The 12,741-nt window shown below is 38.9% G+C and overlaps 1 protein-coding gene across 1 annotated transcript in view; it reads right to left on the reverse strand.

Moving 5' to 3' along the window:
* The window catches only part of LOC122816308 (voltage-dependent T-type calcium channel subunit alpha-1G-like), a 403,960-nt gene that overhangs the window by 208,967 nt on the left and 182,252 nt on the right, over positions 1–12,741 (reverse strand). The gene's annotated exons all lie outside the window — the stretch shown is intronic.

Genomic DNA, 12,741 nt, shown 5'->3' on the forward strand with positions numbered 1-12,741 from the left:
GTTTATTCACTAATTACCGTATTTACCTTAAAAGGGTAATATCACAACCCTTTTTCTGATCATGTGCGTAACCAGAAAATAAATAACCTTTTTTCCTTCCTTATTTTTCCCAACCAGCAGTAGCTTTTTCAGGGGCCCAACACAGTCAAGAATAACTAATGGGAGCCTCTGCAGCCATGGGTAATACAGGTGACTAAAACTGACTACAGTGATAGTTTTGTTGTTGAGAATTCTGACCAGCAGGATTAACTAAGTCAGGGGAACTATGTCAGTAGTAAAACAATTCTTCTCCTCCTCCTATACTCCTCCTATACTCCTTTGAATACTCCTGCAGCCCCCCCCCCATTTCTGCTTCTTTCCTCTTTACTATATATACAGTTAGTTTTTCCTCTCAGCCTCCAGCAAAATAGTGCAGGATAATGACTGTGCGTTGGCATTATCTTACTGTATATAGTGTACATGCATATATATATATATATATATATATATATATATATGTCATGTTTCTCTTTATTTAGGATCCTTATGATCAGTCCATGATTTTCTTTTTGCAGTTTTTGTTTTCTACTATATGGATTAATCCACTGAACATTTCCAGCAGGTTGTCTTTTTCTCCAAACTATCTTATTATAATTGTTACTCTGTTTTGTGTTTGGTTATGACTCGACCACCTGTAATTCTGTCTTTTTTAATATTTTTGTTACTTATATTTTTTGGAGCTTTTCTCCTTGGGTCTCCACTGAAAAAGGGCTGCTTCCCAGTCAAACTAACCTGGTTAACAAATGTCAAATAAATAAATAAATGAAATTGTGAAGCCTGTTACTTAACAGCAAGAGTTTTTGTCAACCAAGGCTTTTCAACCAAAACAAGGCAGAAAAGACAAGCGTTCCTACCAGTGTTAAAGTTAGCCAAGCACAAGGGTGCAAGGGTTAAAATGCAATATTCAGCTAAATGTAAATTGTTCTTTTCCAATGGGTGAGATGTAGTGAAGTTCCGGAGATGGCATTCATCTTGCTATCAAGTCGTGACTCAGCCAAAAGCCTACAAAATGGTACAGTCCAGGATTTGCAGCCATGGGGGAACTGAAGCCGAAGCTAGACATGACCAGTCAGGTCAACTATTTCTCCTCTTCAAGAGATGCCAAATCCTTAAAAGAAGGGCAATGATTGCACAGCCAAACAGATTATCAACGTCTGGGAGATAACTTATTTTTTTGCTCGAGGGCCAGATAAGTGAGGATATATACTTTGCATCAGTTGTAACTAGCTTAGTCTGTATTTTCAACCAGTGAAAGTTAAAGTGTGATGGGGAGGTAGCTGGGGTTCCTGTAAAGAAGAGGTTTTTCTATCTTCCTCTCCATATTAAACGTGTGTTGAGATAAAAATACTGAGATTGCAAGAAAATGTGGGATAATCTGGATTTGTATTTTAATCATAAAAGGAAAATCATGTTTCTTTGGTGCAGTTTCACTAAAAACATGCAAGTGCTAGCCCACCAGTCACTGACAAATAATATAATACAATCACCTCAGAGCCAGCTGATGGGAAGGACACTTATGACATGACCATAACTTTGTACCGTGAGTTGTGTCAGATGGATGGTTGTGGGCTGGTCATACAGTGGATATAAAACGTTTACACACCCCTGATAAAATGCCAGGTTTTTGTGATATATAAAAAATGAAACCACAATAAATCAACAAAGTACTAGTTTAAGGGTGTGCACACACAACAAAGTATTAGTTTAAGGGTGTGCGCACTTATGCAACCAGCATATTGTATGTTTTTTCTTATTATTTGTATTTTTTCCCCTAACAGATTTGTTTGTTTTTCAATTTAATTGTACAGGTTATAGGTCACATTAAAGGTAGGAAAAGTTTTGAAATGATTTATTGTGATCTAATTTTTTTATATCATAAAAACCTGGCATTTTAACAGGGGTGTGTAAACTTTTTATATCCACTGTATGGGGCTGATTTGGGACAAATTACACCCACTTCTTGGAAGACCTAAATAAGCATTGGTATAAAATCATTCTTGTTTATTCTATTGATAATTCTTTATTTACTATTTACATTAGAAAAATGTGGGAAAACTGGCTTTTAAAAATCTTTTAAACATATGTATTACTTTAAACATCTTACTGGGAAGATGGGGACTCCATCAATCTTGAAGTTGAAAATCACTCGAAATAGAAATGCTGAAAATATGTCATTTCATATGTGTGGAGTGATGTCTGTAAAAAGGACTAGGGTTAAGGCCAATCTATGCAGAAGCCTAGAAGCTAGGGATGAGAAAGTACATAGGTACCTCGTACTATTAAAGGGGGATGTGCAGGTGAAGAGATGGAGGAAGAAAGTTAGAGTCAAGCCCATATTTAACAAGAACGGGCATTATCGCAATAATGCTATGGAATCCCATGAAAAGGTAATGATCAATGGCGGCAGTAAAGGGGGGGAATGCAGATATTGTAGGTTGAACATTCTAACCTTAGCAAGAAAGGATTTATGTTGGTTGCTAGCTTGGAACACAATATTGTGAGGCGGGCAAGTATCATCCTAATGCTTAAAAAAACAGGTCCCCTTCAAGACAGCAGGAAGGATGGAGGATCAGAAGGGGAGGTATGCAGGACTAAAAGGCATGACGACATTGATAGCAATCTTATGTTCTACCTAGAACAACTCAAAAAGAGGTAGGAGGAATAATATCTGACATAATGATATCCACCGAGGGACTCCTTTCAATTATAGGAGGCTGGAATCAAATTTATGGACAGGAAGACATTTTGGGAAAGCGAGGAAACAGGAAGTTTACTGGAGCAGTAGAATAGACCAGAAACACCTTACAATAGCTAGGTTTACTAGACTTCTGGAAAGTTAATAATAAGAAGAATAAAGACAGAGAATTTACCTTTTACTCCAAGAGGCATAATTTGTGGTCCTGAATAGATAGAGGCTACATAAATGCCAGCACCAGCATATGGCTCAGTAAGTTGAGGCAGGTCCACTACTACTCATGGACCATGCAATTCTAAAGGTGATAGCAGGAAATATCTGCTGCGTGCCTAAATTGAAACATTGCAGATTTCCAGATTTTAAACTGAAAAATGGCAAGTTTACTCAGCAAATCCGTCAACTTATGCAGGAAAAAATGCTTAAATGGGAAAGTACAACTAGAACAGAGTGGAAACAGCATAAACCAAATCTAAAACATGAGATATTGACCTCAAAAAGGCAGAAGATGCAAGAAGAGAGGGTAGCCAGGCAACTGGGGCTAAAACAGGCTAAGGAATTACAACTGGTCTGACAGAAGATAAGCAGCTCAGAAAACAGGTAATCCTGCAAAACCTACAGAAGATGGAAGACAGTGGAATTTTGTTGAGATGAATGCAATACAGCAAATCTGTTTCACCAATGCCCCTAAAAGTGCCAGGGTTTTGGCAATCAGATTAAAATGGTAAGGAACTGTCTTTAAGTTATTTTACAGGTATTCAGTGTGTCACACATGAACAAATCCTTGCATCCACTCAAGTCTTTATAATATATTCATTATCCAGTCATGTGGTAAGAATATCAAATGTCTTCCTAGGTCATATGCATGGTCCCTTTTCATCTAATTTCCAAGTTACCCAATCAAAGAACTTTGCTTTTCTGTCATGAATCCATGTTGTCCTGGGTACATTGTCCCTTTAGCTTCCCAGTATTATTAATACTACAGTATTATTAATACTACAGTATTATACATTTTTTACTTCTCCAGTTACTCCATTATTTCCCTACAGGCAAGGTCAAATAGACAGATAATTACACAGTGAAAAAAACCTAACATTCAAAAAGCCTCATACTTATTAAATACAACAATCAGAGTGCCTGTTGTAAATGAAGTATTAGTCCCACAAAGCAGACTGGTAGTAGAAGTAAAAGAAGCAAAACATGACAAACATTTTTGTAAACTTTGAAGTGGATAAAACAACCAGACACCTCATCAGCTAATAACTGTAAAATCATTATAGTCCGTAATGCTTATAAACCAGAATTATATATGGAAGTGGCGTGATCAAGTGTCCTAACAAGCAGCAGGATGGATTCACAATCCAGACAATGTAGACAAAAAAAAGCAAGAAAAAAAAGGAGGCAGGAGCAGTAACCCTGATGCATAGCACTCATCTTTGCCATTTTGGAAGCCTCATGTTGGTGATTTTGTATAATAGCGTATGTCAAACTACACCATCCATAGCTTACTCAAAGCGAAGTGCAAGTTATTGCTAAAGTAATTTCAAGCTTCTGTCTTGCTCCCTAACTCATGAAATGGAATAACATCTACCTCCTTCCAGCCTTACACTCCTGTAGTGGTTTGATAAAAAAGATTGCAGGTACTAGCGATCATTTTTCAGTTCTCAAAGGATCTAAGATTGAATTCAGTTACACCCCATTACTCTTTTCATGGTTTGATTTGGAGTTCCACACTTATCTTTTTATTTTAGGAAAGGATTGGGATTCTGGGATCCATATTCTTCTTGATGAATTTGGGCAATAAAGTTTTCCTTCTTTTGGAATATTCCTATTCAGTTAGCATGACTGCATTTCAGCATCCTTTGATGCGCATCATCTTGTTTTTTAAAACTCCTTTATTGAATTATCACTTGTGACATCTTATCTTTTATTTAGTGTTTCCTCCTTCTTTATCCTTCTTTGTTTCTTTTATGAATCTAGAGAATGTCCTACATAAGCTACATTAGCCTTGAATTAAATGGCGAGCAATTTCTCATTTGAGGCATCATTCTTCTAAAGTTTCCCTATATATCCTAAATGCAGTATGCTTTGATAGCAGCTTGTTTGAGAACCACTGTCATTTTAATTTGTGCAGTTATTTTACAATAGGTGAGTTATTCATCTGATGTCAGTTTTGATGTATCTACATTACTCTTTGATATTTTTTCATTACTATTTTCCACAGATCTGAAACTGTACCATTTTTACTTACTTTAAGATGTACTATGAATGATCACAATTCATAACTGACAATTAATTATGTGAGCCCAAAGAATCTAAAACCTCAGGATGTCTCAAAAACATTATCGCTCCCGAGATCTCAAGGTCTCAAAACACACAAAAATAGCCCCTGTATGTCATTACATCTATCGATAAGCTCTGAGATGGCACAAACTCAGAGAAAAGGGAAAAAGCGAGACAAACACATTTCTGACCTTCAATAAGCATCACGTCAACTAAACTACTTGATGACCTTCAAGTTATAATGTCCTGAGTATCACTTAATTGGAGCTCAACCACCAGTAAGATACCCTTCCAATGCCATTCCGAAACTCAGGATTTCATTTCTGACTGGACGGACTCTAGCTAAGTTGATGGCGATTTTTTTCTCAAATGGCTGTCCATTTGCTGATCTCACATCTCTCAATGACTCTATTTCAGAATCACTGATCCAAGGTTATTTTGCTTTAATTTCTTTCTGGCAGATTCTTGTAACCATTGGAGGCACACTTTTTATCTGGCATCAAGAATAGCCTGTAGTCATAGTACACGTATGAAAGCTAACATATCAAAACATTAGTAATACCTGTCCTTCATCTGCCATCAGAGGGCTATCATATAAGATTTTCTTACCTTTATTTTTCTTGGGAGATGCAGACTAAGCTTCCTATCAGACCCTTTAGTGTATCCTACTGAGCCCTACTTGTTAGTTCTTCCATTTCCCATCCTATAAGCAAAGCAATTTGGTTCACCTACATCCTAGTCGTAACTTTTCTGCTACTGCCACACAAGTAATAGATATTGTTTGGTTAGCAAATTCAGCAGTTCAGGGAGCTTTGTCCATAGTATCTTATATTTTTCATTTATCTTGCCTTTATTTATTTTGTGCAAGTATAACTTATCAACACTGTCTCTTTTTTCATTTGTTCTTTGTGTACTCCTAATCCTTATTATTACAGTCGGACTTATGGCATTAACCACTCTGAGTTTTAAAATGTGAAGTCAGGATTCCCATAATCTTGTATTAAGCCTCCACATTTACTTACTTTAATGTTTGTAAATGAAGCAGTTAAAACTAACATCCAGGGTCCTAATTCACCTCACAGATGGACATAGTCTATAATGATATTATATACTGGGACATGTCCGTGTGAACGCACGTTGTAGTAAAATCAAACATCTGGACATTGCATCAATTCTTCATATACTGATGAATTCCATAATGTGCCATACCTTATCCTTAACTCTTCTTTTTACCTGACAATGACACAGCCCTTGCTACTTATAATAGCACCTTAACCGATTCCCTCATATTTAGTTAGTTAGTTAGTTAGTCAGTCAGTTAGTTAGTTAGTTTGTTAGTTAGTTAGTTAGTTAGTTAGTCAGTCAGTCAGTCAGTCAGTCAGTTAGTTAGTTAGTTAGTTAGTTAGTTAGTTAGTTAGTTAGTTAGTTAGTTAGTTAGTTATTGCTTTTCTTAATGGAGTTAGTACTTCTGGGCAGTGGCTCTTTTTAGTGGCAGCCTGGGAAGATAAAAGCCAAGAATACAATATATAAAATGATGTCATAATAAGAATAAAGTAGTGCAGTAAAATATAAGTTAGCATTCACAGTTGTAGATAGCATGCAAGCATATATGAATGATATATAATTTGAATAAAGCAGTGTAATTCAGTATACTTTACAAGCACACTTACAGAATAGCTTAGATAAAGAATTAAAACTGAGCAAATGATTACTTTTTTCAGAAAAGGACAGAGATTTAAAATCCTCCTTTGTCTCACCTACCAAATAACAGATATTTATATCTAATATATATATATATATATATGTATGTATAGACACAATTGGTAACATGCATGGAAAGCTCATACTGCACTGCACATATCAGGAAGTACAGAATCCAGAACAACTACACAGCAACGGTGGAAAGCTGTACAATATAACAATGGTGAATGAATAGTAAAACAATATCCAGTCCACAAATCACAAACAGGTGGTTTCTTAAGAGTGAATCTCTGCCCTACTAGTTTGCGGCCTGCTCGCTGTTATTCCTCCTGATCCATTATTTTAATTCTAGTGCAGCTCATTTTTTTAGTAAAATAACCTTTTCATTGATAAAAACACTGAAAAATGAAATTATTTGGATATAATTGTACAGCTTTCTGAGAACTGATTTATTAGCAAGGATTTTTAACTTAGTTTAAATTTTAGCCCTACTGTCACCAGATATTTGTAAAATGTGAATATGCAATGGCTGTAGGATATCCCATTATAACATATCAGAGCAGATTGCCTTGCTAACACAAGGGACTGGCTACAGAATATTTTCCTAGGTTTCTCTTCACTGCTTAGATATACCATCAGTGAACAAAAGCTTCGGGACTTTGCGAAGATAACCACAGCTTAGATTTGCTTTTATGAAAGACTTAATTAACCAATGCTGAGACTTTTTAGTCTCAGAAGTATTTAAAAATGATGTTTTCAGCTTCTGACTTGATTATTTGAAACATGACATATCTCAGAAGGCCTCACGCTGATCCAAAGGAAATATTTTCAAGCAGACTGGCTCTTTAAAGTTGTATCATTCAATTGCCAAGAAGCTTCTGGCAAATGCAAATCATCTTTATGAGGAAAATACAAGCATCTGAGCATTTTGCAAGCTGATACATTTATTTAGAACAGGTGGAACAAGAAATATTTTGTCAGCATAACAAGGATGGAGACAAGAAAGGAATGAATACCTAGAAGTATTAAAGCTTCCCCTAAGCAGTTTTATGGGGAAAACACTTAGAGGAATCCATACGCAATGGAAAATTAATAAACTATCAGAATTCATATCCTTTGATTCTAGCAGTCACCACTAAACATTTAATATCTGGCAGATATAAAGCTGGAGATTTCCCCACGATAGTTAAGCAACAAGGCATGTTCAGCTGAAAATAGAATAATATGGTGTAATAGCACAAATAGCAGGAAAAACTATGTTTTAGTACAATGGCAAGTAACAGGAAAAAAAAAAAAAAGAGCACAACGGACCTACACCTCCATGTATAAATGATCTCGATGGAATAATTGTGACAAAATGAAAATATTATAAAAACTGTGTTAAATACCAGTGAACATAATGTGTTAATGTATATATGGATTATTTGTTCAACATGATGAATATTAAAAAATACATACTTAAGTCAACTATTTCCATACACACAAGAAATACAACTAGTTGATTAACTACTATTTGGCTGATTTTGCTAGGAAGGGGCTTAAGGATAGATGTAAAATTTAGTAACTTTAACTTCAGAGTTAGTAAAAAGAAGTGCAGTTTCATTAGTGTTGTGATTTAATGCTCCTGGCTTGTATTCAACACACATATTGTTGAAGTTTGAATTTGATCACTAATGTTTGATTGCCAGGTTTGACTTGAGAAGCCAAAGAATGCAGTATCTCGAGGATTTCTCCTTTAGAAATTTAGCATAGTAGGCATGTGAGGGTGCATGGTGGGTGTGCCTTCCTGCAATTTTTTAACTGATCTTTTGCTGTGGGTTTTGCGTTGAAATTTTTGAACTTTTTTTGTCATTGTAGTTATGAGAGTTGCTTATGAAACAGTCACTGTTTCACTAGGAGACTATAGCCAGGTCATAACTCTAGTCTTGTTTTGTGTTCAACATTGACTCACTTTAAAAAGCAAACAAAAAATATATGGTAAAGACCGTTGTCCCAGCCCCCTTCAATAAACACATCACACCAAATGACATTTGACGACCTTTATTAAACTTCCATACATAGCTCTGATAACCAACATTTATTAACCACACAGTATAGTTGCTTTAATCACAGCATAAACATTCATGTACTGTTAATCAGGACAGCGTGACCAACTCATCCTGCCCCAGTAAGCAGCTTCAAGTGCCCCTACTCGCTTACTTTACTTCTGAAGCAGCGTCCAAGACTCACTTCATATCCCACTTATTGAATTACCCATCCATCTATTCCTTATGAAGCAGCCTCCAAGACTCACTTCATACACCATTTATTGAATTACCTTCCACCGAATAAGTAGCATCCTTACCTCCACTTATTTAACACACAACTTCCAGCTGCAAATTAACATCCAAACACCAGATGGGGAACAGAAGAGGGCAAGTCTGCCCCTCTTCTTCGCCACACCAGCCTGACCAGGGTGTCCCCCCCTCCCAAAATTTCCTAACCAACTGCCCCCCATAAAAAATGGGGCTAAGTCAAACATCATTCAGTGTACTCATCATCATCTGTAAAGCAAGTCTGATCCTTGTCATCAACCTGAATGCCCTAACATACCAGTACAGAAAAATGTCTTGATGAACGTAAATAATATAGGATTACCCATGACCCCCTTACACCACATCTGAACATCCACTCCATCAGAATACATTTCCTTTCACTCAGCTTCCCTCAAGTGACGGACCCTCACTCCCTCTATTAACTGCATTCTGCAGGCACATTGCACCACTCTGGTGAGCAGGACCTGTTCTGCAGCTGGTGTAGTCAGTCAGCAAAAACAGCCCCCTGTCAACTCCATCACCTTCCAAAGCTACTTTCTTCAGGCCCCAACTACTGTCACCTGCAAAAGAAAAGAAAAAGAAACAATGTAAATTATCTACATACACCAGACAAACATTCTTAATGACATTAAGCATTGTCAAAGCACACCCTGCCCCTAAAGTGCCCCTGCTAAATTGTCTTAGCTCAACCACCTCTGTCTAACATTACCCCATCAGTCTGTTCACAGCTAAAGCGAGAAAAAATAAATAAATAAATAAAACCTCACAACTCAATGACCCTCATTATAATATCAGGTAAAGTGGTGCCAACCAAAAATAAGACTGTCCATCTTCCTACTCAACCTACCGCCACCCTGCCTACCAATGCCCCCCAACCAAATGAATCCACTCAACCATGTCATTCTTGCAACTAAATAATCGTGGCTACATCCTCCTGACCAAATAAACTGCCTTACCAAGCTCCCACTCCTGTCAACTAACTAAACTTTCATCCCCAGCCTCCCATCGACCGCAATTGAAGCTAGGCCCACAACTCAACACCCCCATGTCCTCAAAACACCCACATACCCACAATGCTCCAACAAACCATATCCTCCCATAAGAGTCATACCCATACTGCACACCTACAAGCCCAAGTCAGAAACTGTTCCATGCGCAACTCACTAAAACCTAACTCGATATACAAATATAACACTTGCTTGAAAGGTTTATCTCCCCAAAACACCACAATGGAACAACTCTCACCTCATATCCAACACATCCTTAGCCATCTACTGAGAACTGAATGGTACTATAAAATCACTCCCTACATACAGTCACCCAGAGGTCACACCCAAGCCCTTCCTGCAAACAATTAGCACAACACCTGAAAATAATTGAGCTTGGCCAGCTCACCAAGGCCCTGGAATGATTAACCTAGTTGCTGCCTAAGGTCCTACAGTTGATGTGCTCCACCCCCTCTGTGAAAAACCACATACTCCCTAAACATCCTCAGCCTAGCATTACCATGTCTCCACCTAGCTATGCCTCAAATTATCCCTACACCTCCCCCAACTCAGATGTGCCATAATGACACACAGAGGCAGATTACCTGCAAGCCCATTGTGCCCCATTCCACAAATCCAATATCTCTGCAAGCATCCCTTACCTTTCAATTCCCTTTTTGTCGCGGCACTGACCATGATTCCTTCTGTGCCCCCATATCCATGACCTCTGTGCACCACCCAAACAACCGTGACATTCCTTGAAACAGTCTCAATCACCTTTGAACACCAGAGGAGAAAGCTATTACATGATAGAACAAAATCCATAAAAGGGAAGTCACCCCTGATCATTATTAGTAAAAAAATACGAGCACTCATAAAATCAACTAAGGCCAATTTTGAGAGAAAAATTGCCATGGATTCAAAGGACAATCATAAGGCCTTTTTCAGCTATGTTAGGAACCTGGGTGGAAACTCCCAGATATGCTCAGAATTAGTCCAAAATGATACAAAAATCACTGAACCCACAGACATTGCCAACATACTGGCAGACAGGTTCAGTGCAAACTTCACCCCTCTCCCCTAAAGGAGAGATAACTATCCCAGCCGAGTGTAGCCTCCCGGACATCTCAAATGCGCAGGTGAAAGCTGCTCTCTCTAAAGCTAAAACACAGCATCAATGGGACCGGATGGTGTCCCCGGCTGTGTGCTACACGAGCTAAATGAGGAATTAAACCCGCACATAAGGCAGCTGTTTAATCTCAGCCTTACCACAGGATACGTGCCCAAGGAGTGGCGTGCGGCAACTGTGGTCCCACTCCACAAAGGCGGCACCTCTACGGACCCTGGTAATTACCGCCCCATAAGCTTAACAAGTCTAGTCTGCAAAGCTATGGAGAGGATCATAATGGAGCTCATAAACAAAGATATAGGGGACTTGCAGACATTGGACCCGACCCAGTTTGGCTTTGTCAAGGGAAGATCATGCCTTTTGAACTTGGTCGACTTCTTGAAACAGTCACCAAGGCCATTGATGAGGAAAGGCAGTCCATACAGCCTACCTTGACCTTGCAAAGGCTTTCGACACAATACCCCACTCGGTATTGTAGAAAAACTTACCAGCTTAAATGTAAACCCATATGTCACAAGATGGGTTGCAAACTGGCTTAAGGACAGAACCCACAGGGTTAGAGTTGCTGGCGCTGTGTCAGACTCCAAGCCGGTCACAAGTGGTGTCCCACAGGGCTCGGTCCTTGGCCCCCTATTGTTTGGCATCTACTTCTCAGAAGTACAGGCCAACATGGGAGGACTTTGGCTGACAAAGTTTGCAGACGACTGCAAACTGGGCCGTAGTGGAAAGTGCATCGGACACGGATATCCTTCAGAAGGGACTCACGGAAACAGATAGCTGGTGCCAGAGCCATGGCCTGAAGTTAAACTCCAAAAAATGTATAGTCATACCCTTCGGGAAAAACAAGGTTACCCCAAGCTACCATATAGGTGGCAATCCACTAAGCACAGAAGAGGTTATCAGGGACCTGGGGACCCAGGTTGACAGTGGCCTTTCTTTGACACTCACATTGCTAAAGTGGTTAGAAAGACCTTCTACATTGCCCACCTGATCATGAAGGGATTCACATCCAGATCTAGTGAGGTCATTGTTCCTCTGTACTCTTCACTTATCAGACCAATGATCGAGTACAATGCCCCATTCGGGATGTATCTCACCCGACATCTGCAGCAATTGGAGAGACCCCAAAAGTTCCTCACCAAAAAGATAAAGGGACTCCAAAATCTGTCATATGCTGCCAGATTGAAGAAACTCCAGCTCTATTCAGTCGCATACCGTCTGCTCAGAGGTGACATGTGCCTGACATACAAGGCCATGTCCAACCCGGAATTAATGGACATGCTCCACCTCAAAAATCCAAATCCACCAAAACCACTAGAGCAAGTGACTTAAACCTTAGCACGGATATAAATAGGACGTGCTGGAGGGATAGATTTATCACTCAGAGACTCCCTATGCTGTGGAATAAAATCCCGGTCCATGTGAGGCAGAGCACCTCGCTGACTCTGTTCAAGAGAAATCTAGACCTGTGGATGGGAGATCGTAGGTTTACCCCGGGAATCATCTCTGTGTCACTGCTGGACAGAGGCACAACAAACTAATGGGAACAGTATTTTTTCATATAAGGGGTGGCGTAAGCCACAAAAATTTGGGCTA

The sequence above is a fragment of the Protopterus annectens genome, chromosome 12.part0 (assembly GCF_019279795.1).
Source record: "Protopterus annectens isolate FY-2018-M chromosome 12.part0, PAN1.0, whole genome shotgun sequence".
Classification (NCBI taxonomy): Eukaryota; Metazoa; Chordata; order Ceratodontiformes; family Protopteridae; genus Protopterus; species Protopterus annectens.